Source organism: Gorilla gorilla, chromosome 13 (assembly GCF_029281585.2).
Source record: "Gorilla gorilla gorilla isolate KB3781 chromosome 13, NHGRI_mGorGor1-v2.1_pri, whole genome shotgun sequence".
In the NCBI taxonomy this organism is placed as follows: domain Eukaryota; kingdom Metazoa; phylum Chordata; class Mammalia; order Primates; family Hominidae; genus Gorilla; species Gorilla gorilla.
In genome coordinates this window covers 103142510-103168481 of record NC_073237.2, presented here as the reverse complement: position 1 = coordinate 103168481, position 25972 = coordinate 103142510, and the positions used below count along the sequence as shown (strand labels likewise).

The window sequence follows — 25972 nt, the reverse complement described above, 5'->3', positions numbered from 1 at the left end:
CTCATTATAAAAATTGTAAAATTAAAGGGAAGTTGCAGATATGCTGCTGGGTCTTCATTACAGAACTGATTAAGACGCAAAGTAAGCAGAAGCTGCAGTACAAGTCATCTACCACATCATGAAAGACCAAGACATGAATTGAGAACTTTCCCTGGGGGCTGGTCAGCCTGACTGACCTTGGGCCTTGGGTGTGTCTTCATGGCCCAAAGTGTTCGTGGCTCACAAGATTCAGCCAAACATACCAAGTCTCAATTTTACAGATTCAGTGAATGAATCCAGAAACCATTTTTAACAACTTACCTTGTTTTCTATTACTATGCAAAGAAAAAAATGATGTATGGCCAGTGGCTTGCGGAGTGTGTGAGGAAGTTTTGCTGAAATAACTTCTTTTATCTGGGGAAAATCTCAATCTAATCTCCCTGAGACTTGCTCACTTTTGTATGCTCACGATTTGCTCAAAAAATTCAGACAATTCACTTGCTTTAGACGAGAATGATTCTGAGCCTGCCTCCATCAGTGGCAGCCCCTGATGTAATAACCCTTCCAGTCTATTTTCTTATAGCAGACAAAACTGATTACCTAAGCCTGGCACCTGGATCTGCCTGCCTGTGTGTCTTTCTCCAAACCATGGTTTCTAATATAACTACCCTGTGAGGATAAAGTCCTAAACCCCTGCTTTCTGAAAAGGCAAACAGTGCCTGAGCCTATATAGACCGTAAATGCTTTCAAGTCCTCCTACTCAAGGGGACTGTGATTTTTTTGTTTTCCTCTTCTTGACTTCTGCCTGTAGCAGAAGCCAATAGAAGGCTGTCCTTCTCTCTTATGAAACTAACCAACTGGCCCATTCGGATACATTAGTTTCCCCACCCTTGCTTCAACAAATTAATGCAGCCTTATAGCAGGAGAAACATCCATATGTGTTTCTATATGGAACTGGAATATACCCCAAAATTAGAAATTTTCTAAAAATGAAAGCTAAGAAATTTCTTTTCTCTTGCAATCCCCAATCTACTTTTAGCAAGTAAGTTTATTCCTAAAACTTCTTACATCCCAAGAACTGAGCAGAAAGCTTAGACATTTGTCCACCAACACAACAGTAGACTTTATTACCAGGTGAAAACACTACAGTGCTCAGTTAAGGAGCCAAGCCTCGCATTCCATATATCCTTAATGATAAATCCCACTTTTGCCCAACAAAGTTAGGTTTTTCAGCATATCCACTGTTGAGCTGTTTTTTAAAAAAAAACAACAACAACAACAAAAAACCATACAGAAATGCCTATCCAGCCATTAAGGAATTTGTTCTCAGGTCACTAAAACCAAAAAGCGACAGTAGGTATGATGTCTCTGCCTGCCATCTTCACCTTGAGAGCAAGTCTTTTGAGGCCCTTACTTTGATCATTTTGTTAAATGAAGAGATTAGATCATGACGTTCAACCTTTTTGTACAAAGGACCTGTTTTACAAGATTTTCTTCTCATATTTTCTAAGATTTTTTTTTCCCGATTAAATTCATTCCCTTACATTTTATTATTCAGAGGCATATAAATGCCAGTCTTCATGTGACTGCCTTCTTATAAATTAAATCCAGGGGCTTTCCTTGACAACTCTATCTTAGCCACCACTCCCAACCCTTACAAAATCTACAAAATTGAAACCCCTACTCACAACACCAACCCACACACAGTTTCTCTCTACCACAATACACTACTTTATTTCCTTCACTATTGGCATGACCCTTGTTTGTTTGTGGTCTTTTCTTCCCACCAGAACACAAGTACCCTTAGAAGGAATCTAGGTCTGTCTGGCTCTTCAGCCTTGGGAACACTCAGTGTACTCAACAGGTACTCAGAAATATACGCTGAATGAAGGAAGGAACAAATGAATGAACTAGAGCTTCTGAATGATAGGATTCCAACCAACCAACAGAGATTGGTCATGAGTGTTAGATGACTCTACTAACCCTGTCTTGTCATAAAGCAGTAGTCCCAACGAGCAGTAATTTTATTCCCCGCTTGCCCCAACTTGGGGCTGTTTGGCAGTATCTGCAGGCAGTTTTAGTTATCATACCCAGCATCTGTGGGTAAAGGCTATGGATACTGCTAAGCATTCTACAACGCACAGGACAGCCCCCACGACAAAGAATTATCTAGCTCCAAATGTCAATAGTGCTGAGACTGAAAACTTAATGATCTCCAGGTATTTTCATTCTCTGCATATAACCCACCTGTCTTCAGAGGCCCTTTATGGGGTCCTGGCTGGGGAGTCTCTGGATCCTTAGAGGGTCAACAACCTGGGAGAGCCCAGGTCCAAGATTTTATAATTGTGTGGTTCTAAATGATCTTAGCAGCCCTCATGCTATATGATATCATGATGAGTTTTCAGTTTTACTTTTCTAATATGGGTATGTTACCAAAAATCTCTTCAGAAAAAAAAAAAAAAATCCTAGGCGAAGGCATGTGACTGGTCTGTCTTTCCTAGTGATACGGCCTTTGTATCCACCCTTGCACAGTTGATAATCCTGTGATTTTTGTGAGTAAGGGGCAAATGTCATTAAAAATGGTCAAGTCAGCTGGGCACAGTGTCTCATGCCTGTAATCCTAGCACTTTGGGAGGCTGAGACGGGCAGATCACTTGAGGTAAGGAGTTCGAGACCAGCCTAGCCAACATGGTGAAACCTCTTCTCTACTAAAAACACACACAAAAATTAGCCGGGCTTGGTGGCAGGCGCCTGTAATCCCAGCTGCTCGGGAGGCTGAGGCAGGAAAACTGTTTGAGCCTGGGAGACAGAGGTTGCAGTGAGTCAAGATCATGCCACTGCACTCCAGCCTGGGTCACAGAATGAGATTCTGTCTCAAAAAAAAAAAAGTTAAGTCTTTAGCATGTGGCCTCTGACTAAAATTTCTGTGAAAAACAATGCATATGTTCTCCTCTCCAATGTGTAAAATCATCTTCTTTCAAAGTGACAGGGCCCCAGGCTACTACTATAAGTCACTCTTCAGAGGACAAGTAATACGTTCTTTTTTATTCTTATATCCCCAGGGCCCGGCATAAGTCTGGCTCTGATGAGATTTGTGCTATGAGTACTAACTGTATGCAGGCCTGCTTTCCAGGAGAAAATTAACCAGTGGTACAAAACCGAACTAAATGTTCAAGAACCTAAGGAATTCCAGAGAGCATCCATGAACAGAAAAACAAAACAAAACCTAGTGCTTATGAAGCTAATGAAGCCACATCACAGTGGTTAGCTGACTACTGAGACACTAGCAATTCTAAGTCTCCACTAGCAATTCTACGTTTCCACTTGTCCATGAGTTTTAAGTAAATGACCATCCTCCTTTTCCTCATCATCCATGGAGAAGCTGCCTCTGGCTGCATTGTTCCACCTATGTGTTTATAACACTGCTAAGCTACCCTGAACTGATGTGACACCTGGAGTCATCACCTGACTACACTTGAGACCATTTGGTTGCCTTCCCTCCACAAAGCCTTTTTTATTCTTGTTTGCAAAGTATCCTGGAAAGCCAGAGGAACAATTCTGTCCTATAGCTCAAAACTGTATAAACATTTTCAGTGGAGGGAGTGTAACAAAATTAGGTAGAAACAGAATTTTTTCTTCTTAGCCTCCCTGAAAAATACTGAAATATTATTTGTGCCTTCCTTAAGTCAAAGAGAAGACTCTACTCTAAAAGTTAACCACCAATAGGTTCATCATGTCCAATGGAGAGGAGATCTTAAAGACCATATAGTCCAACCTGGTCCAACATCTTCATTTTCCAGAGAGTGAAACTGAAGTCTCAAGAAAAATAACCTGCCCAAGCCTTCTGGCACATGCATTTTCTGAAGCCAGAAAAAAAATCTTTTGAATTTCATAATTTGAGACAGGAACTCACAAGTAAAGACATTCCATACGTGTCAGTTGTTCAACAGTATTCACGCTTAAGGTCCATGCCCCGTATATTCTCAGTAATGAGTCTTCATCAGGAAGGCAGATTTCAGAATAACCACAAGTGTCTCCTCTACCCTGAATCCACACCCAGGAGAGTAACTGAAAAGGTACAAAATCCATTTTTTGCAGATTGACTATTCAAAGAACTTCTTAGGCATGCAAGCAGTGCGTTTATACTTTGGAAACATGTTTGGAAGACTGAAAGTTGCTGACAAAGGTATACACAGAAGAACAAGAGCTATAACACTGAATTATCTTTAGAATCCAACCTCATGGAGTCGGAACAACGTTATGTAGTAGCTTTATGCCTGCCAAATCTACCCCACGAGAAACATCGTCTTGTTTCTTATGGAAAATGTGCACTGCCAACAAAGTCACTGAAGAGGCTAGCTGAACGAGCCTTAGGAGGATCTGGACATAGCAGGGTCGGTTCATGTAAAATGGAAAGGAAAGGAGTAGTCAGCCTTACGAATGTCTGTCAAAAAAAGCCAGCCTCTTTGTGGCACATCTAGTGAATGACTCAGACTAATGATACCAGAATATTGTTCATACTGGATTTCGCTTCAAATTATATACTGCATTCTGAAACCAACTTGGAATATTTTTCTCTCTTTACTAATATATTAATTTATCTTTATCCGTTCTTTATTTATCTAACTTTATTCCTAGAGGGTATCTATATCCATTTGTTGGATATAAAAAAATCTAAATGTATCAGAAAGTCTGGGAATCATCTTTAACTTTTAAACTATCTTCCCTAAGGGTCTCTTAGAAGAGCCTGTTATCATTCTGAAGAGAATAGCTTAGAAAATCAGGAAGATGTTGAGATCTCTATGTTTGTTCACGGTTTTCCTCCATGTAGAACACTTTTACCTGCTTTTGGAAGGTCTAAGTAATTCCCATCCTTTACGACAGTGGTTCTCAAAGTCTAATCCCTGGACCAGCAGCATCAGCATCACCAAAGAACTTGTTAGAAATGCAAATTATTGAGTTCCACCCAAGACTTGAATCAGAAACTCTGGTGTTGAGGTCCAGTAATTTTTTTTTACATATTCTCAGGGTGATTCTGAGGCCCAAGCAAGTTTTAAGACCAAGCTCAAGTTTTCCTTCCTGTATGAAACAGTCCCTGAGACCACCAGCTAGAACAGTCAGCATTCCCTGCTCCACTGCATTGGAGCCCTATTTTAAAATGCTGCCGACTGGATGAATGCAATAATAGCTATGCAGTCCTTGAAGAGCACAGGAGATGACTACTGTTTGCAAATATTTAACTTCTTATATAGCAATTAATGAGAAAATACTAAGTTGCAGAACCAGCATCAGAAACTAACATGAGTACACTCATAAAAGACAATTACTGGTCTTGAAAGAATGAAGACTGTGGCTATTTCAATTGCTGATACTGATACCTACGTCCCTTAAAAACTTCAGAAGGGTTCAGGACACAGTGTCCTTGATATTTCTAAAGCAGGACATGGATCCACAAAGGAAAGAATCAGAGTATTTTACCTAGAAAATACAAAGAGTTGGGTAAATCCTCAGGATCCCAGACTCTTCCATGACACGACGCTTTCGTGATAAATAAAATCTTATTAGAAAATACCTCCAAGCTTAGAGTGGTCATTTGATTGTTGCCCTAAAGCTATATTGCAGGGCTAAACTCTCAGTTAAGAACCAACATCTGAAGACAAAGATGTGTCTGGAAATCTCTCAAAAGAAGGATATATGCTTTAGGCTAACCAAAGAAACTTCCAGAAAAAAATGGTGGCTGATTGTCTCACACTGCTAACAAAGGCTTGGCTGGGGAAAAAGAAAGACAAAACATAGACAAAGAAAAAAAGAGTTTGCCCACACCAAACCCATAAACGGACAGGACCCTTGAATCAAAAGCAAGACTTAAAACTTAGAATCATGAAGTTCAGAGAGAAAAATTCAACTGTGTCCTGCCCAGGAACCTAGCCAGAACCCTTTTAAACTGCTGAAGGACTACCGAAGCAAGTCAAGCCATCAAGACACAAACTCAGGTTCTAAAAGCAGAATTAAGCAGGGCTTGCGGAGGGGATTTAAAGAGATGTTTCTCTCATTTTTTGAGGGCCAAGAAAAAGTTCTGCTAGTTATGCCTCGAAGACAAATGAGTTATTATAAAAAAAAAAAAAAAAACTAAGACAAGGGGTGGAGGACGACAGAAAAATGTAGCATGGAAAAGACTCATGAAAAAATCTATTTTGGAGGAACAGGACACAGAAGAAAATTATATACAACAATTAACAGAGATTCTATGAAAGAAGAGATCAAAGACAAGATGACAAGACATCAGCACAAGATGAAAGAGAGGCTGGCAGCTGAAGAAAGAAAATGATGACAAAAATAATATCATTGCAGAAGTAATAAATATATTAAAGTTATAAGAGGCAAAATCCACAAATCAAAAACAATGTTGATGATGTGGAAAACAGTCTTCAAAAAACTGCACAAAATGCAGAGGAAAAGGACAAGTAGATGAAAGCAAGTGGAGAAGATGACAGATAAGAAGGTTTGAAAACAGATCGAACATACAGATAAAAGGTTTCGTAGAAGTAGACAGCAAAACAAAACAAAGCAAAACAAAATATGCTTAAATCTGTGGTAGAAAATACTTAGTTGAAATAAAAGAGTATCTGTTATTCCAAGAAAAATTAAGACTGAATCAGTGAAATGGAAACATCTTGGTGAGGTTACAGAATTTCAAGGCTAAACATTGAATCCTATATACATCAAGACCTTTAACAATTAGTCAATTATAACAGAAAAAGTCAGGTGTCCTCTGACTTTTTCACAGTAACATTTGATGACAGAAAAAAAGTGAAGCTGTGTCTGTAGAGGCTCAAGAAAGAGGCAACAATACCCAAGTATTCAATTCCCAACTAAGTTCACAACCAGTTTTTTAAATATATAGAAGTAATAAAAAATGATTTTCTAATCAGCATAGTCAGAGAATGCAGCACGTAAGTAACTTTTCTTCAAAATACAACCAATGGAAGGTTCAAAATCAAGATCTCAAGAATAGGTAATTTAGAGGTAAGCAGAAGCTGTGAGCACTGAATCCACTTACATTTAGAACTAAAATTGAATAATTGATAATACTTACAAAATAAAATTATAATTCCTTAAATGTAGTGGTTATAACAATAAATAATTCCGTAACAATAACTATAAAAGTATGTAGAATTGGAAAAAAAAACTTAACCATAATAAAATACATAGATGGAAGTGAAAAAGCTTTAGAGGATAAATATTAACGGGCAGCAGTGGCTCACGCCTGTAATCCCAGCACTCTGGGATGCAGAAGCAAGTGGATCATTTGAGGTCAGGAGTTCAAGACCAGTCTGGCCAACAAGGTGAAACCCATCTCTACTAAAAATACAAAAATTAGCCAGGTGGTAGTGGCTATAATGTGCCTACAATCCCCAGCTGCTCGGGAGGCTAAGACAGGAGAATTGCTTGAGCCTGGGAGGCAGAGGTTGCAGTGAGTCGAGATCATGTCACTGCACTCTTGTCTGGGTGATATAGTGAGACCCAGTCTCAAAAAAAAAAAAAAGAAAAAAAAAGAAAAAATATATATATATGTATATATGGGCAACTATTCTCAACTTTCATAGCAGGACAGAAATACTCATACTATTTCATTTCTGAAGTTAACAAATTTCCAAATAAAGGAGTAAGAACATTAATTTAATCAGTAATAAAAATAAAAACAGACTATAGCTTTGAATTACTAGAGGAAAGAACTCAAAGAAAATGCAGATTATATAATAAAATGAAGAGGACAAAGGAAATTGCACACAAATATAAAAGAGAATGCATAAAATTAATTAGAATTAGGTATATGTGATATATCAATAAATGTGAATTGGATAATTCTTCCTCAGAAAATATCCCCAGAGTAAATTAAAAAACAATCTCTAACTGGATTCTGTCTGTAAGAGACACATATATAGTAAAATGATATAAAAAGTTTGAAAATCTAATATCATTAAACATATACCAAGCAAAAGAAGGAAGAAATCATGATTAATGGTATTCATGGTTAAATTCAAGATGCAAAAGCTTTTAACATGATAGAGATGAACACTTAATAATGTAAAAGTACAATCCACAATGGAGATTTATTATGAATATTTATGCTCTCTAGCAGCACCAAATAAAGAAAGAAATAAAGATGGCAACAGATACTAGAAATAGGCATAAGCACTTAACAGATTAATTGGAGAAAGACCACCAAGGATATAATTCATGTAATTCATAAAACTGAGTTAAGAGGTATATTTCATATTCTATATCTGGAAATAGAAAACATATTTTCGGCCGGGCGCGGTGGCTCACGCCTGTAATCCCAGCACTTTGGGAGGCCGAGGCGGGCAGATCATGAGGTCAGGAGATCGAGACCATCCTGGCTAACACAGTGAAACCCCGCCTCTACTAAAAATACAAAAAATTAGCCGGGCGTGGTGGTGGGCGCCTGTAGTCCCAGCTACTCAGGAGGCTGAGGCAGGAGAATGGCACGAACCCGGGAGGCGGAGCTTGCAGTGAGCTGAGATCGGGCCACTGCACTCCAGCCTGGGTGAAAGAGCAAGACTCCGTCTCAAAAAAAAAAAAAAAAAAACAACATATTTTCATTTCAAGTATCTGTGAGACATCTACAAAAGTTTTCAAGTGCCCATGGAGGTTTATAGAAGTCTTTAATGCCAGAATTAAGAGATAATAAATTACAAATTTAAAAAATAGTACACAATTTCTACTTACAGTGAAATAAAGGTATGTTAAAAAAAAAAAAAGAAAAGAAAAATCCCAAACATTTGAGAAAATTTTTTAACATTCTCCTAAGCAATTTCTGGGGTAACCAGAAATAAAAACTCACCAGTAGAATATGACTTTTAAAATGCTATGTATTTAAATATGGAATCTGGTAAAAGCAATACTTAGAGGAAACTTCACAGATCTATGAAAATTATAAAGCAAGAAATAATAATACTAAATGAATCAAACATCTAACTCAAGTACAGGGGGAAATGGAAAGACAGAAGAAGAAAAGTGGAAGAAAAGATTTGACTACAATAAAAACAAACTCAGGAATCAATATATTACATAATAAGGTAATTTCCTCAGTAACTTTTATTTTTTAAAAATATGCTATATAAAATTAAATTAAAACAATTAGCTAGCCTAATTAACAACAAAAAGGGAGTAGGGCAAAACATAAATATAGAAAATAAGTATAAGAAGTAGACACTATCCAAAAATGTAAAGGAAAATGTATTATAATTTTAAAATTACCATGTAAAACTCATGGCAATATATGTAAAACTAATGTAATGTGTCTAGAAACACATATATTACCAAAATTAATCCAAGAAGAAACAACATCAATGAAAGACTAGCAAACAGTCAAATAGCCAACCTAATCACCAAAACATCTTAAGTGACATTAAGGAATCAGTAAATCAGATGCTTTTTAAACTGGTCTAAAGTATAAAGCACAAGATTGTTACCAATGTATTTCCAAAGCCAGTGTGACACAGATTACAGAGCTTAGTCCACAATAAATACTAGTAAAAAGCAGAAAAATGTCACTTAGAAATATTGAGGCAGAAATTCAAAATAAAATCCAGGAGCTCATTAAAGAAATATCCCTCCAAGATCAAGCAGGGTTGACTGAGAAAAGTCAATTTCAATACAGGAAAATCTATCAACACTCCACTATATTAAAATGTCAAAAAAGAAAATAATAATTTTATCAGTACCAAAGAGGCTGAAGAGCACTTGATGCAATTCAAGATAAACTCAGTGTTATACTTAATGATGAAACATTAGAAAAATTAAAGTAAAAAACCAGACAAGGATTATCACTGGTAGTTAGCATTGCTGTGGAAATGCTAGCCAATGCATTTGTACACGAAAACAAAGAGAAACAACTACTAGAAAAGAGGAGATAAAGTTTTCAAAATTTACAAATAAGGTAAATTATCTAGGCGTGGGCCCAAGTGAATAACACTTTCATTTTCTACTTAATGATGTGAAAAATTTTCAACAAATTTCAACACTTTAAACATTTAAAAATAATCATCAAATGTAAAACAACTGGGGTGATTGATAAAGTACTAGTTATCAATAAACTCAACTTTCTTATTCCAGATTACTAAGAATGTTGACTCTTCTGCTGACAATGACATTCTTTTTTTCCACCGTCTGGGATTCTTGAATGACTACTTCTAAGTCAATAACCTCAGACAATCCATATTCAGTGATTTTAGAAACTCCAGCCTTAAGGTTATGAAGATAATTTTTGGTGATTATATCTTTATATCATCAATTCTCAATCAACACATTGCTCTACCCATACCTTTAAAGGAAAAGCAGGGATCTCTGGTATCACGGCAGAAGGGAGGCAGGACTAGATTGTAGCTCCAGGCAGAGCAGCATGCGGAGGCTTGCATTGTGAATTTTAGCTCCAGATTGACTGCAAGAACAAACCAGCAATCCCAAGAGGACCCACAGGCCCTCTGAAAAGAGCAGACTGCTCCTGCAGGACCCGGGAGACACTGCAAATACTGTGAGTGCCCCAGCTGCAGAAATGGGAAAGGGAGACCCTCCTCTCCCAAACACACACCCCCCACTGGAGAAGCTGAAGGTCTGTTTGCAGGAGAAGTTTCCGACTTTATACCTGGAGCTGAGTCAAGTTAGAGAACCAAGTGAAATACAGGGGTAGAGGAAGCAGCAGGAAAGCCCTGGGATCTCACTGGGTCCCCAAGCGGCCCATTCCTGCCTGGCATCACAGGGATCCATTGGGAGGGTGGCCAGAGGAGCAGGGTGTAAAACTCCACAGGGAGAAGGAACTCTGTAGCTGAACTTTGTAAGAATTTAAACGTGGTGAGAAGCCTCCTGGCCAGAACTCCGCGGAGGGCATAAATCCGGCGTGCAGACTACACAGGTGTGGAAGAACTAAAACCCTTTTTTCTCGCAGCTGGGAGGTGCGTAGCCTCAGAGAAATTTTCAAGCCCATCTCGCCCTCCACCTGGAAACAGACTCAGGGCTGTTGCGGGGGTCACGGTGAGAGTGAGACCGGCCCTTCATGACTGCTGGCTTTCCCCCACTTCCCTGACAACCCGTACGACTCAGCAGAGGCAGCCATAATCTTCCTAGGTACACAACTCCAGTGACCTGGGAATCTCACCCTCATCTCCCACGGCAGCCGCAGCAAGACCTGCCCCAGGAGAGTCTAAGCTCAGACACATCTCTCCCCACCCTACCTGATGGTCCTTCCCTACCCACCCTAGTAGTGGAAGACAAAGGGCATATAATCTTGGGGATTCTAGGGCCCCGCCCACCTCTGGTCTCTCTCCACACTACTATAGCTGACAGTTTTTAGAAAGTGCTACCTCCTGGCAGGAGGCCAACGAGCACAAAAATAGACCATTAAATCACCAAAGCTAAGGACCCTCAGAGAGTCCATTGCACACTCTGCCACCTCCACCAGAACAGGTGCTGGTATCCATGGCTGAGAGACCCCTTAGACAATTCACATCACAGGACTCTGTGCAGAAACTCCCAACCAGCCTGTTGCTAGGTAGACTCGCTGGGTAGCTAGACCCAGAAGAGAGATAACAATCACTGCAGTTCGGCTCATAGGAAGCCACATCCATAGGAAAAGGGGGAGAGTACTACACATCAAGGGAACACCCCTTGGGACAAAAGAATCTGAACAACAGTCTTCAGCCATAGACCTTCCTTCTGACAGAGCCTACCCAAATGAGAAGAAACCAGAAAACCAACCCTGGTAATATGACAAAACAAGGCTCTTCAACACCCCCCGACAAAAAAATCACACTAGTTCACCAGCAATGGATCCAAACCAAGAAGAAATCCCTGATTTATCTGAAAAAGAATTCAGGAGGTTAGTTATTAAGCTAATCCGGGCGAGACCAGAGAAAGGTAAGGCCCAAGGCAAGGAAACCCAAAAAATGATACAAGAAGAGAAGGGAGAGATATTCATGGAAATAGATAGCTTAAAGAAAAAAAAATCAAAAATTCAGAAAACTTTGGACACACTTTTGGAAATGCAAAATGCTCTGGAAAGTCTCAGCGATAGAATTGAACAAGTAGAAGAAAGAAATTCAGAGCTTGCAGATAAGGTCTTCAAATTAACCCAATCCAACAAAGACAAAGAAAAAGAATAAGAAAATATGAACAAAACATCCAAGAAGTCTGGGGTTATGTTAAATGACCAAACCTAAGAATAATCAGTGTACCTGAGGAAGAAGAGAATTCTGAAAGCCTAGAAAACATATCTGGGGGAATAATTGAGGAAAACTTCCCCAGCCTTGTGAGAGACCTAGACAGCCAAATATAGGAAGCACAAAGAACACCTGGGAAATTCATTGCAAAAAGATCTTCACCTAGGCACACTGTCATCAAGTCATCCAAAGTTCAGACAAAGGAAAGAATCTTAAGAGCTGTGAGACAGAAGCACCAGGTAACCTATAAAGGAAAACCTATCAGATTAACAGCAGATTTCTCAGCAGAAACCCTATGAGCTAGAAGGGATTGGGGACCTATCTTCACTCTCCTCAAACAAAACAATTATCAGCAAAGAATTTTGTATCCCCCAAAACTAAGCATAATATATGAAGGAAAGATACACTTGTTTTCAGACAAACAAATGCTGGGAGAATTCGCCATTACCAAACCACCACTACAAGAACTGCTAAAAGGAACTCTAAATCTTAAACCCTGGAAACACATCAAAACAGAATCTCTTTAAAACATAAATCACACAGGACCTATAAAACAAAAATACAAGTTAAAAAACAAAAACAAAAAACCAAAGTACACAGGCAACAAAGAGCATGATGAAAGCAAGGGTACCTCACATTTCAATACTGACATTGAATGTAAATGGCCTAATGCTCCACTTAAAAGATACAGAACCACAGAATATATAAGAAGTCACCAACCAACTATCTGCTGCCTTCAGGAGACTCAACTAACACATAAGGACTCACATAAATTTAAAGTAAAGGGGTGGAAAAAGGCATTTCATGCAAATGGACACCAAAAGTGAGCAGGGGTAACTATTCTTATATCAGACAAAACAAACTTTAAAGCAACCATGGTTAAAGGAGACAAAGAGGGACAGTATACAATGGTAAAAGGCCTTGTCTAACAGGAAAATATCACAATTGTGAACATATATGCACCTAACACTGCAGCTCCCAAATTTATAAAATAATTACTAATAGACCTAAGAAATGAGATAATAACACAATAATAGTGGGGGCTTCAATATTACACTGACAGTACTAGACAGGTCATCAAGACAGGAAGTCAACAAAGAAACAGTGGATTTAAACTATACCTTGGAAGAAATGGACTTAACAGATATATACAAAACATTTCATCCAACAACTGCGGAATACACATTCCATTCACCAGCACATGGAATGTTCTCCAAGGTAGACCATATGATAGGCCACAAAATGAGCCTCAATAAATTTAAGAAAATTAAAATTATTTTAAGCACTCTCTCAGACCACAGTGGAATAAAACTGGAAAGCAATTCCAAAAGGAACCTTCCAAACCATGAAAATACATGGAAATTAAATAATCTGGTCCTGAATGAACATTGGGTCAAAAATGACATCAAGATGGAAATTTAAAAATTCTTCGAACTTAATGACACAACCTATCAAAACCTCTGGGACAAAGCAAAGGTGGTGCTAAGAGGAAAATTCATAGCTCTAAATGCCTACATCTACATCAAAAAGTCTGAAAGGGCACAAACAGACAATCTAAGGTCACATCTCAAGGAAACAGATAAACAAGAATAAACCAAACCCAAACCCAGCAGAAGAGAGGAAATAACCAAGATCAGGGCAAAACTAAATGAAATTCAAACAAACAAACAAACAAAAAAAAACCACAAAAGATAAATGAAACAAAAGCTGGTTCTTTGAGAAGATAAATAAAATTGATAGACCATTAGCAAAATTAACCAAGAAAAGAAGACAGAAAATCCAAATAACCTCACTAAGAAACAAAACAGGTGATATTACATCTGGCACCACAGAAATACAAAAAGATCATTCAAGGTTACTACGAACACCTTTATGCGCATAAACTAGAAAACCTAGGAGAGATGGATAAATTCCTGGAAAAATACAACCCTCCCAGCTTAAATCAGGAAGAATTAGGTACCCTGAACAGACCAATAACAAGCAGTGAGATTGAAATGGTAAATTAAAAAATTACCAACAAAAAAAGTCCAGGACCAGATGGATTCACAGCAGAATTCTACGAGACATTCAAAAAAGAATTTGTACCAGTCCTTTTGACACTATTCCACAAGACAGAGAGAGAGAGAACCCTCCCTAATTCATTGTATGAATCCAGCAGCACTCTAATACCAAAACCAGGAAACAACATAACCACAGAAGAAAACTACAGACCAATATCCTTGATGAATATAGATGCTAAAATCCTTAACAAAATACTAGCTAACCAAATTCAACAACATATCAAAAAGATAATCCACCATGATCAAGAGGGTTTCATACCAGGGATGCAGGGATGGTTTAACATACATGAGTCAATAAATGTGATACACCACATAAACAGAATTAAAAATAAAAAATCACATGATCATCTCAATAGAGGCAGAAAAAGCATTCAACAAAATCCAGCATCCCTTTATGATTAAAACGCTCGGCAAAATCAGCATATGAGAGACATACCTTAATGTAATAAAAGCCATCTATGACAAACACACAGCCAGCATAATACTGAATGGGGAAAGTTGAAAGCTCTCCCTCTGAGAACTGGAACAAGACAAGGATGTCCACTCTCACCACTCCACTTCAACACAGTGTTGAAAGTTCTAGCGAGAGCAATCAGACAAGAGAAAGAAATAAAAGGCATCCAAATCGGTAAAGAGGAAGCCCAACTGTCACTGTTTGTTTGCTGACAATAGGATTGTTTACCTTGAAAACCCTAAGAACTCCTCCAGAAATCTCCTAGAACTGATAAAAGAATTCAGCAAAGTTTCTAGATACAGCATTAATGTACACAAATTAGCTCTTCTGGACACCAACAGCAGCCAAGCAGAGAATCAAATCAAGAACTCAACCCCTTTTACAATAGCTGCAAAAAATAAAATAAGTACTTAGGAATATACCTAACCAAAGAGGCAAAACACCCCTACAAGGAAAACTAGAAAACACTGCTGAAAGAAATTATAGATGACACAAACAAAAGGAAACACATCCCATGCTCATGGATGGGTAGAATCAATATTGTGAAAATGACCATACTGCCAAAAGCAATGTACAAATTCAATGCAATCTCCGTCAGAATACTACCATCATTCTTCACAGAATTAGAAAAAACAATTCTAAAATTCATATGGAACCAAAAAATAGCCCACATGGCTAAAGGAAGACTAAGCAAAAGAACAAATCTAGAGGCATCACACTACCTGATTTCAAAGAATACTGTAAGGGCATAGTCACCAAAACAGCATGGTACTGGTATAAAAATAGGCACGTATACCAGTGAAAGAGAATAGAGAACCCAGAAATAATCCCAAATACTTATAGCCAACTGATCTTCAACAAAGCAAACAAAAACATAAAGTGGGGAAAGAACATCCTTTTCAACAAATGGTTGAAATTTGTTGAAATTATCCAATTAGCCAATTACTGGGATAATTGGCTAGCCACATGTAGGAGAATGAAACTGGATCATCTCTTACTTTATACAAAAATCAACTCAAGATGGATTAAGGACTTAAATCTAAGACCTGAAACTATAAAAATTTTAGAAGATAACATTGGAAAAATCCTTCTAGACATTGGCTTATGCAAAGATTTCATGACCAAGAAGCCAAAAGGAAGGGCAATACAAACAAAGATAAATCGCTGGGACCTAATTAAAGTAAAGAGCTTTTGCACAGCAAAAGGAAGAGTCAGCAAAGTAAACAGACAACCCACAGAGTAGGAGAAAATCATCCACAATCTATACATCTGGCAAAAGACTAATATCCAGAAACTACAACAAATTCAAACAAATCAGTAAGAAAACAACAATCCCATCAAAAAGTAGGTGAAGGACATGAATAGCCAATTCTCAAAAGAAGAGATACAAATGGCCAACAAACATGAAAAAATGCTCAACATCACTAATGATCAGGGAAATGCAAGTTAAAACCACAATGCAATACCATCTTACTCCTGCAAGAATGGCCATAATCAAAAAATCAAAAAACAATAGATGTTGGCATGGATGCGGTGAACAGAGAACACTTCTACACTGCTGGTGGGAACTAAACTAGTACAACCACTATGGAAAACAGTGTAACAGTGTGGAGATCCTTAAAGAGCTAAAAGTAGAACTACCATTTGATCCAGCAATCCCACTACTGGGTATCCACCCAGAGGAAATGAAGTCATTATTCGAAAAAGATACTTGCACACACATGTTTATAGCAGCACAATTCACAATTGCAAAATCTTGGAACCAACCCAGATGCCCATCAATCAACGAGTGGATTAAAAAACTGTGATACACACACACACACACACACACACACACACACACACAATGGAATACTATGCAGCCATAAAAAGGAATGAATTAACAGCATTTGCAGTGACCTGGATAAGACTGGAGACTATTATTCTAAGTGATGTAACTCAGGAATGGAAAACCAAACATCATATGTTCTCACTGATATTTGGCAGCTAAGCTATGAAGACACAAAGGCATAAAAACAATACAATGGACTTTGGGGACTTGGGGGGAAGAGTTGGAGGGGGGCAAGAGATAAAAGACTACAAATATGGTGCAGTGTATATGTGGGTGATGGGTGCACCAAAATGTCACACGTCACCACTAAAGAACTTACTCATGTAACCAAATACCACCTGTACCCCAATAACTTATGGAAAAGTAAAACAATTAAATAAAATTAAAATTAAAAAAAATGAAAAGCCACACTATCTCCTCCTAAAGGAATTTAAGCAGGTGGAGGGAAACCTGAGAATGAGCTGTTGTTATGCAACCCAGTCCTTTGCCTTTCCCACATAACCATCTGAAAAAAATGTCAACTCTGGAACAATCTTAAATGAGTGTTTTCTCCCAAATTCTTTTTGCATATCCTCAGATTGGTGTCCCTGCAAATTCATGGTCTCAACTCCACCCAGTAATCTGATGTTCACATAGTTAAGTCTGTCTCCCATTGCTCACTGTGTCTAACTGAGAAGAGGAAGAGGATTCCATTTTCTCTCAGGGTTTCCCTTCCTCATCTGCACAGACACCTATCTTTTCTCTCTTATCCTCGTGCCACAATGGAAGTGGCGCTCCCATGTCCCATCATCTAAGGCTGATTCCTTAACTTGAGCTCTTGAGTCAGTCCTCACTGCCTCATCTGCGAGATGGTCTGATAGTTATCCTTTCTGCATTTTCAATTTATCTTTGACTACTAGCTAAGTCATCCCCACCTTAAACTCTCACCCAACTAGGGGAGAAAACACACATGCATGCATGCGTGCGCGCACACACACACACACACACACACACACACACACACACACACACACACATTCTCTCTCTCTCTCTCTCTACATGTCCCTCTGGCCTAACTTCTTCTCTAGGGAAATTATAGATAGAGTCAAAGAGGCCTGAGGTTGAATCCCGACTCTTATGATTTATTAGCTATATGAATCCTTGACAAACTATTTAAATCCTCCAAACCTCTATTTCCTCATCCATACCAAGTAATCCATATATCACAGGGTTGTGTAGAATAATCTGGATAAGGAACATAAAGCATTTGGCATAGTTTCTGGCATATACAAAAACTTAACTACAATTGCCATTATTATCATTAATTCCTCCTTTTCACAAACTGCTTTCATGTTCCTTCCTTCTCCTTCAGTCTTCTACATCTGGCTTTTGTAACTCTAATTCTGCTAAACCAAATTCATCGTGGTCAGCAACAACCTTCTTAGGAGCAATAATAGGATACTTTTGCTTCTAAACCTTACAAAACCATTGTTTCTGTACCATTCTCCATCATGGCCAACTTTTCCTCCAAATAACTCCCTTTCCTGGACACCTATGACTCTCTCCACCCTCACCTCCTCCCCCAGCACCACCAATTTGTATTCATCCCTCAATCTCAACTTACAGGAGGGTTTCTCAAACTCAGGGTGCTATTCACATTTGAAGCCTGATAATTATTGTGAGAGGCTGTCCTGGGCATTGTAGGATATTTAGCAGCATCCCTGACATCCCCACTAGATGCTGGTAGCATCTTCCCTCATCCCCAGTAGTGACAACCAACAGTGCTTCAACTGTCTCTCTGGAGACACTGCCAAATGACCCCCCCTCCACCTCCAGAAGGGTTAGCGCAAAATCATACCCAATTGAGTACCACTTTCTCTAGAAGGCCTTTCCTGGCACCCCAAGGCTGGGCTAGACCCTTCCTAGGGACCCCTGAATCTCCCAAACATTTTCACACAGCACCATCCACTTAGTTGTCTCTTTCCCCACAGTGCATTGTGAGTTTCTTGAAAGCAGGGACTGTGTTCTGTTCTGTTCAAACCCATCTCCAGGCAGAGTCCAGAACCCATACATTGTTCTTCCTCTATTTGGAGTTCTTCCTCCAAATGTTATTATAAGACTTAGTTTAATAACAAATTTTCAAGGGAGGACTCCATGCACATTAAATATAAACTGATGATAACATGCATCCCTTTTGAGAAATGTATAAATGTGGGGAAAAGTGCAACTTAGCACTGACGAAATAAGGAATTACACATTTGCTAATGCTGAGGAACTGCAAGGCTGTATGTGTTTGTAGGGGGAGGGAGAGGGCTGGTGGAGAAGCTGAGGATCAGAATTAGAGCACGGCTTTAGCCTCAGTCCCATATGGCCATGAGCTAGGGACTGGCTTGTGGCTGGAGGCGAATCCATGGATCAGCAGGGCCCTGCTGCTGGCCTCTTTCCCTCTCTATTCTCCTTCCCTAATCTCAATGTCATCCTTGTCTTAAGACTGTCTAGCAGATCTGGCATTTTCGAACTTAAGGATACTTCTACCTTTGTCTTCCTTTTCTCATATCCTTGTGCATATTACTGTGCTCCTTATTCTGTCCCTGCCTCTGGCAATGAATTTCAGACAAAGAGGAGTGCCCTTACAAAACATAATTTTTACTCATAAAACATTACTACATTCCAGAAGACTGGTGTATTTAGGGGATGAGAAGCATCATGACTGAAAAGAACTGGTCTCCAAATAGTTTATTTCCATGGAATTACTAAAAAAAAAAAGTAAGTCTTCAAAGATCGACATATTAAAGTAGAATGAGGTCACTGATGGCAAAAGTTCAACAGTGTAGACAAAGTTATCTTGTCACCAAAGCTAAGAACCCCAGGCATCTAGTTCTTTTTCCTGCATACCAAAACCTGTACTAAGGGAATTCTTAGGGGAAGTGTTCTTTCATGTTTATAGTTAAGTGAAAAAATAAGTTGCAAAACAGAATACATAATCTGTTTCTACTCAAATACTGATAATAATAATATGATGCAAATATATAAATATAGAAAAATGACCAGAAGCCATATACCCTAAACTTTTACTGGTGAAGTTTTCTCTGAAAGGGAGGTTGAAAAGAAGTTTTACTTTTTCTGAATTCCAACTTCTATAATGTTTGTGTGATTTTTACTAGTATGTGGGTTTTACAAGTTGGAATTTTTGTCTGTTTGTTTAAATGTTTTCAGAGAAATCAGAAAACAAATTAAATAGTTTCTCTCAAAAAATCCCCAGGTTCATGAATGGTTGGCCAACAAGTCAGCCCACATTTTAGGGAATGTGTGGGTGTGTGATCACTTTGGTGTTTAAATACTTAATATGAATCCACAAAATAATGTTGGCACGTGAAGAAAAGAGGCACAGCCAAGACTGACCACAGAACATTAACTGCCAATTAGCAAGTGGACCAAATGTCAATGCTTTGTGAGCTGTCTTCATAAACTTCAGACAGGAGCAGGTGTATCCTATACAAGAGACAGCAAGGTTTAGCAGAAACACATATTTGAACAAAATATTTCATCAATCAGTCGACCTCATTGATCTAATGTTCAATTTCGTTCTAGGAGGCCCTAAGGAGGACACAGGTTCTGTCCTCAGGGGATTATATACTTTACCTTCTATCCCCCAAACACAAATAAACATCTTAAATGTCACTCCAGGAAATATTAGAAGCAATATAACCCATTACCTTCTGGAGCTATATAGAGTACTAGCCATGACCACCTCATCCCGCAACCGAGATTAGGTGGGAAATCTGAGATGCCATGAGGTCGAGTCTGGCTTAGAAGTGTCCTGTCATTGCCAAGGTCCACTCTACCTCACATCTAGACTAGTGAAGAGGGAATCATTGATCTGGAGCTCTCTGCCCTCATTTTTTAAAAAAATCATTTTCAATTGAGCCAAAAACAAGTATTTATTGACCAGCTGCCACATGCCAGCACCATCCACTAACTAAACATTTGAGTGCCTACTACGTAGCTAGTATGGTTCTAGACGTGAGAGAAAAACAAAAACAATGAGGGGGACAGAAGGCTGGTATAAGGCATGTTCTTTCTCATGGAAGTTAAAAATATAGTTGGGATGAGACTAACATTAAAAAAATCAGACAATGAAGAATTCCAAACACTCTATAATAAGGCATAGATTGTTATGGTACAGTTTCCAAGTACAGAGATGGAGAGGGCAGTTACGATTAGACCACTGGGAAAGAAAAGGACATGATTTAAAGCTAGAAAGGGCGGGTTAGATAATGAATGTTCTTGTTTTTTTTTGCATTGCATTTCTTCTCATAAGTAAATAAAACCAGGATGTAGAGGGGAGGTGAACATCATAACCAGACTGAATGGTTTGTCTATGAATAATTCCATGAACATATGTAAGAAAGAAGAACCCAATACATATTCCCACCCCCAAAAAGATGGCATTACAGGAGTTCCAAGTTTTTGTTTCCATGAATGTTCTTGAAAGCTAGCAATCAGCACAGGTCACTAGAACTAGCATAGGTTTTAGCAAAGAAAGACAACAGGACCTCTAACTTCCTGACCTGTATAATGGGACTAAAAAATATCCATTTCATAGGGATTAAATAACGTAAGATCTATCCAGTTTCAAATGTCAGAGCCTTCCCTCCCTCCCTTCATTCGGACAGAAACAGGGATCTCTTATCATCCTTAATCAGGGCAATGTGATATAATGAAAGCTGTGCCCTATCAAGATTATTTTGCTAGCATTATGAGGGACTCCTAGAGGTGAAGAGGATGGTGGGAAACAGGCTGCTAAGCAGCTGCTGAGATGGTCCAGGGAAGAGATAAAGGAAGCCTGGGCCAGATGATGCACTGGGGATGAAGAGGAGGGGTCAAGCCTACATGATATTATTTAGAAGGGAGCACGGGCAGAAGCTAATGCTTGGTGCACTCTGTCTAATAACCAGGTCACCACTTTCTGACCCATCCAGAGTTAACTAATGAGCTGTGGTCTAAGCTCAATTTTTTCTAACATATGTCAAGAACAGTCTACTCTTTGGTAATAAATGGAAAATGATACTTTTAACTGAATTTTAAAAGAACAGTGCCAATAATAAAGGTATGGAATATTATCCAAGAAGCAACAGACCTTAGGTTGGAATAGTTTAAACAAAGGGTACTCAGAGGCAGTGCATCAACCTATGCTAATGGTATTCCCATAAATTTCCTATTTAACTAGAGAGCAAGGAAATTACCTAGACCAGCAGCGTCAGATTAAAAAATCATGCCAGCCATGTATGTAATTTTAAATTTTCTAGCAGCTAGAAACAAGTGTAGTTAACTTCAATAACACAGTCCACATAGCCTAATATATCCAAAAATATTATCTTAATATTTTTATATTTATCAATAGAAAACTTACAATATTTATCAATATAAAACTTACTAATGAGATATTTCATCCTTTTTTTCTAATAAGCTTCAAAATTCAGTTTATTTTAGACTTACAGCACCATATGCATTTGGACCAGGTACTGTTTCAAGGGCTGTTTCACTGTTTCAAGTGCTCAACAGCCACCTGTGGCTCAGGGCTACCACACTGGACAGCACAGACCTAGAAAACCTTGAAGGATTCCTTTGAACAAAGTACTTATTTAAGAGTTTTCATTGGTACTCACCTTGAGGTAGTTACCTAATGCAGCTGAACATCTGGAGTGAGAGATTTAAAAATCTAATCTAATCACATCTGTTGTCATGCTTACAACCCTGTAATACCTTTACATTTTCCTTAAGCTAAAGACCAAAGAGTTAGAGATCCCTCCCGCATAAAAATGAAAAGTCTGTTATATTGTGTTATGGAAGACTGAACTAATATCTTTATATCTTCTCTCTGTAATAGAGATACAAAGTTCTTTCTTAAAGCAGCATGTCTCTACTACCTACACTGTCAAACTGATCATTTACAGAATGCACCAACCCCCCAGAGCTGAGCCAGCTCAAAAAAACCTTCAGCCAACAAGGGCTGTTTTGAACCTCGGCCTAGCAGCACCCAGTATGGCAGTGAGGAGCATGGGCTTGCAGCCCACCTACCAGTTTAAATCCAGTCTTTATCACTTAACAATGGTCAGATCTTGGCAAGTTGTATAACCTCTCTCTGCTTCCATTTCCTCACTGTAGAAAGTGTAAAGATGGTACTATTTCGTAGGATTATAACAAGGATTAAATGAGGAAATACTAAAAATCAGTTTGCACATAGTCTGTTGCCAGTAATTCCTAGCCATATATTTTCATGGACTTCTCTAGTCCTCCAGAAATGTCAGGATCACATTTCTCAACAATCTCAAAGAGGTTTGTAGGCAGCACTTCACAATGGATAGAGCGCAAATGACCTGCGTTCACATCCCAGTTTTTTGACACCTACCAAGTAGTACAAGTGTGCAAGTTACTTAACCTGTCTAAAGCCTCTGTTTTCTCATATGCTAAATAGAAATAACAATAAAATTACATCCACTGCACAACAATATAGTGAGGATTAAATGAGACAACAGAAATAGCAGGGAATCTGACTCTTAGAAAATATAGTTCCTGCCGTCTCCTGAGTACTGTTAGCATTACCCCTTTCCCTCTCCATCAGAGCCTGTTGCTTTCGACATATTAGTTTGGGGATGAGTTAGGAGATATCGCTTTGAGTGCGGTTAAGACAAATGGAAACAATTATGATAGTACTGTTTACAAGTTCCGTGGGCATTTGTTATATTACCAAATATTTACCATGTCCTTTATCATCACTAAAATCCATCCTGCAAAAGCCATAGCAAGCCATCTCAGCAACTGACTCCAAGGACTACTCTATGAAAAGGATGGTGATTTCCTTCCATGATGATACATTCTCACAAGGTTAGAGGATGTCCCCTGAATATCCCCAACTTCCTTTAAAAGACTACAAAGCATTTGTCATTTGTGGGTGAGTCATCCATGGTGTACTGGAAAGGGCTGGTCAGAAGACAAGGTTTGGGTCTCTGTCCTGGCAATCAACCAGCTATGATTTTGGGGAAGTTGCTTGACCTCTGTGGGTCTCAGAAAGCACATCTGCTTCTTGGCATCGTGTTGTGAAGAACACATTTATATAACGTATACTGAAAGCCGTGGTCTGATTTCTAAAGAGCTCTGCAAATCAATGTAAGGCAAGGATTTGTCTAAAGTTGACGTCCACACTTTTATGTTTTGGTAGTATATTTCAGGAATTTGCTCTGAGATATAGAAGGGGGCTCTTGTTTTATGTCACCTGTGTCATCTTCCCCCTAGTTCCAAAGTCGGTAACTGGAGATCCAGACCTCTGACTTTGAGAGCAGGAATGGGATGAGGCAAAGGCGAGAAGCCTGGGGCCAGGGTGACTCACAGCTATGGAATCCATTAAGGGTGAAAGGCTCTCTGCATTCCTCCTCCATGTCAACTCTCTGGGTTAGCAAGGTACAGATGACGGAGGAAACAGGCCTATTTCTTTGCAGACCAAATATTATTCATCTATGCATAACATGCGTGTGTGTGTGTGTGTGTGTGTGTGCGTGTGTGTGTGTGTGTGTGTGTGTGAGTATATGCCTCCAAATATGAAGGCGAAGATCTAAGCAAATTATTCTTCTGTTAAACTATATAAAACCAGAAACTGACTTGATGCAGTTATCTTCTTTTCCACTGCCTTGGAGTTTGGCAAATTGAACCCCACAAATCCTTAGATATTGTAAAAATTTTCAATAAAAAATGTTAAGTGAGAAGAACTCTTAGATGAGCCATGGAAATTCTCCAACACTGTGAGACCCTGAGATTGTGGTGTTATTGAGTGGGGCATGGGGATGTGCAGGTTGTGTGACAAGTTTGATGATGCCTAAAAATATTTTTAATGGTAATAACCTAAAGCAAATAAAGCCTGCATGATATGCTTACGTATATAGCTACCTAATCTTCTGAGTTGCACTTTCGTTAAATGGATGCCAGGATTATTATAGAACAAAAGGAAAGGACCTCAAAGGGAACATTCCAAATACCTTGTACTTGGATTTTCTCACAGCTGTAGTTATTAAAACTCTATTAAACCAGCTGCTAATAATTTTCAAATGGTCCATTAGTTCTACCAATGACCTTGGGCCACCACCAATTTTAGACCTAGTCTTCATGTCTTAATCAACAGCCTCAAATGGAATCCCCTGCTCTTTCAATAGAGAAATACATTTAAAAGAAAGATTGTTGATTGCACAGGTTATTTGTCATTAGGGAATTTGTATAATATGGAATTTAACCTAAGAACCCCAATCCTCCTGAAAGGAAAATGGTTCCTCTGAGATTTCTCTCTCTAAAGCAAGGTGAAAGCTAAACATTATTATTATTTTCATTGTTTAACAGAATAGAATGCATGGATGGGTCTCTCAGGACTCTCGGGAAAAAACTCTCTTGAATATGCTTGATCAACAATGGGAACCTATCCAGAGGGGGGAAAAAAAGCCAGGAAAACATACTCTAAGCTACTTCAGATAAATATCAAGAAACGTCACCTTTTCTATAATCAAGGGTGTGGAGAGGGGAAGAACTTGCAAAAGTGATTTCACGTTCAGATGTGATTTATTAATGGTACTAATGATAATTCAAAGAGAAATCAACACCATGAAAACAAGAATGCCAAGACTAAAAGGAATGTCCTTTTCTTAGGCTTGGAACCGAAAATATTTTTCTCTCTCGTGACCATCTTAACTTCAAAAGCAGAAGCAAGGAATGTCAATCCGTATGGAGCTCCTCTGGCCACTTACTATGTTTCCATTCTTTCCACAGAGAAGGGGAGAGGCAGCCTATTGTGTGTCTCCGCCAACAAGATGAGGAAAAAAAATCACTTGTTTTTAAACTTTCAGAGGACACAGATAACTCAGGGGGAAAACAAAGAAAACACAGACATGAATAAAAATTATTTTGGAATTAAATATTAGATTTTAAAAATCAAGAAAGTCTAAGAATTCAAGACATGTTCAGAATTCCTAATGGCAAAAAGCATGAGCTTCAAGGTTTGTGTACCAGGGAAATGCATTTTTCTTTTTTGTCTCTTGTTGTTGTTTATTCAGTACTTTTGTTCCAGGAAGAACTCTTCTTCATTACTGTAAATATACCAAACAATCTCCCATTTCCTAGAAATCAATCATCTCCTTTTTTCAGCCGGTGTATTTTCTGTTCCACCTCTGACTTTTTTTTTTACTAAATTAGCTAAAAATCTCCTTGATTTCCTGTACTAGCCATACGATTTTTCCAAAAAAGAAAAAGACTATCTTACTCTTTACTCAACCAGAAGGGTACAAAGAAAACCATCAGATTTTAAGGATGCCATTTAGTCTTCAAGAATAAAAGTGAGAAAGTTGCTTGGGTCATCTCTTTGTTCACTATTGCTGGCAAGATTCCAGGC

The 25972-nt window shown here is 38.6% G+C and overlaps 1 protein-coding gene across 10 annotated transcripts in view; it reads right to left on the bottom strand.

The window, feature by feature from the left end:
• Positions 1-25972, bottom strand: part of ZNF462 (zinc finger protein 462) — a 153998-nt gene that overhangs the window by 97362 nt on the left and 30664 nt on the right. The gene's annotated exons all lie outside the window — the stretch shown is intronic.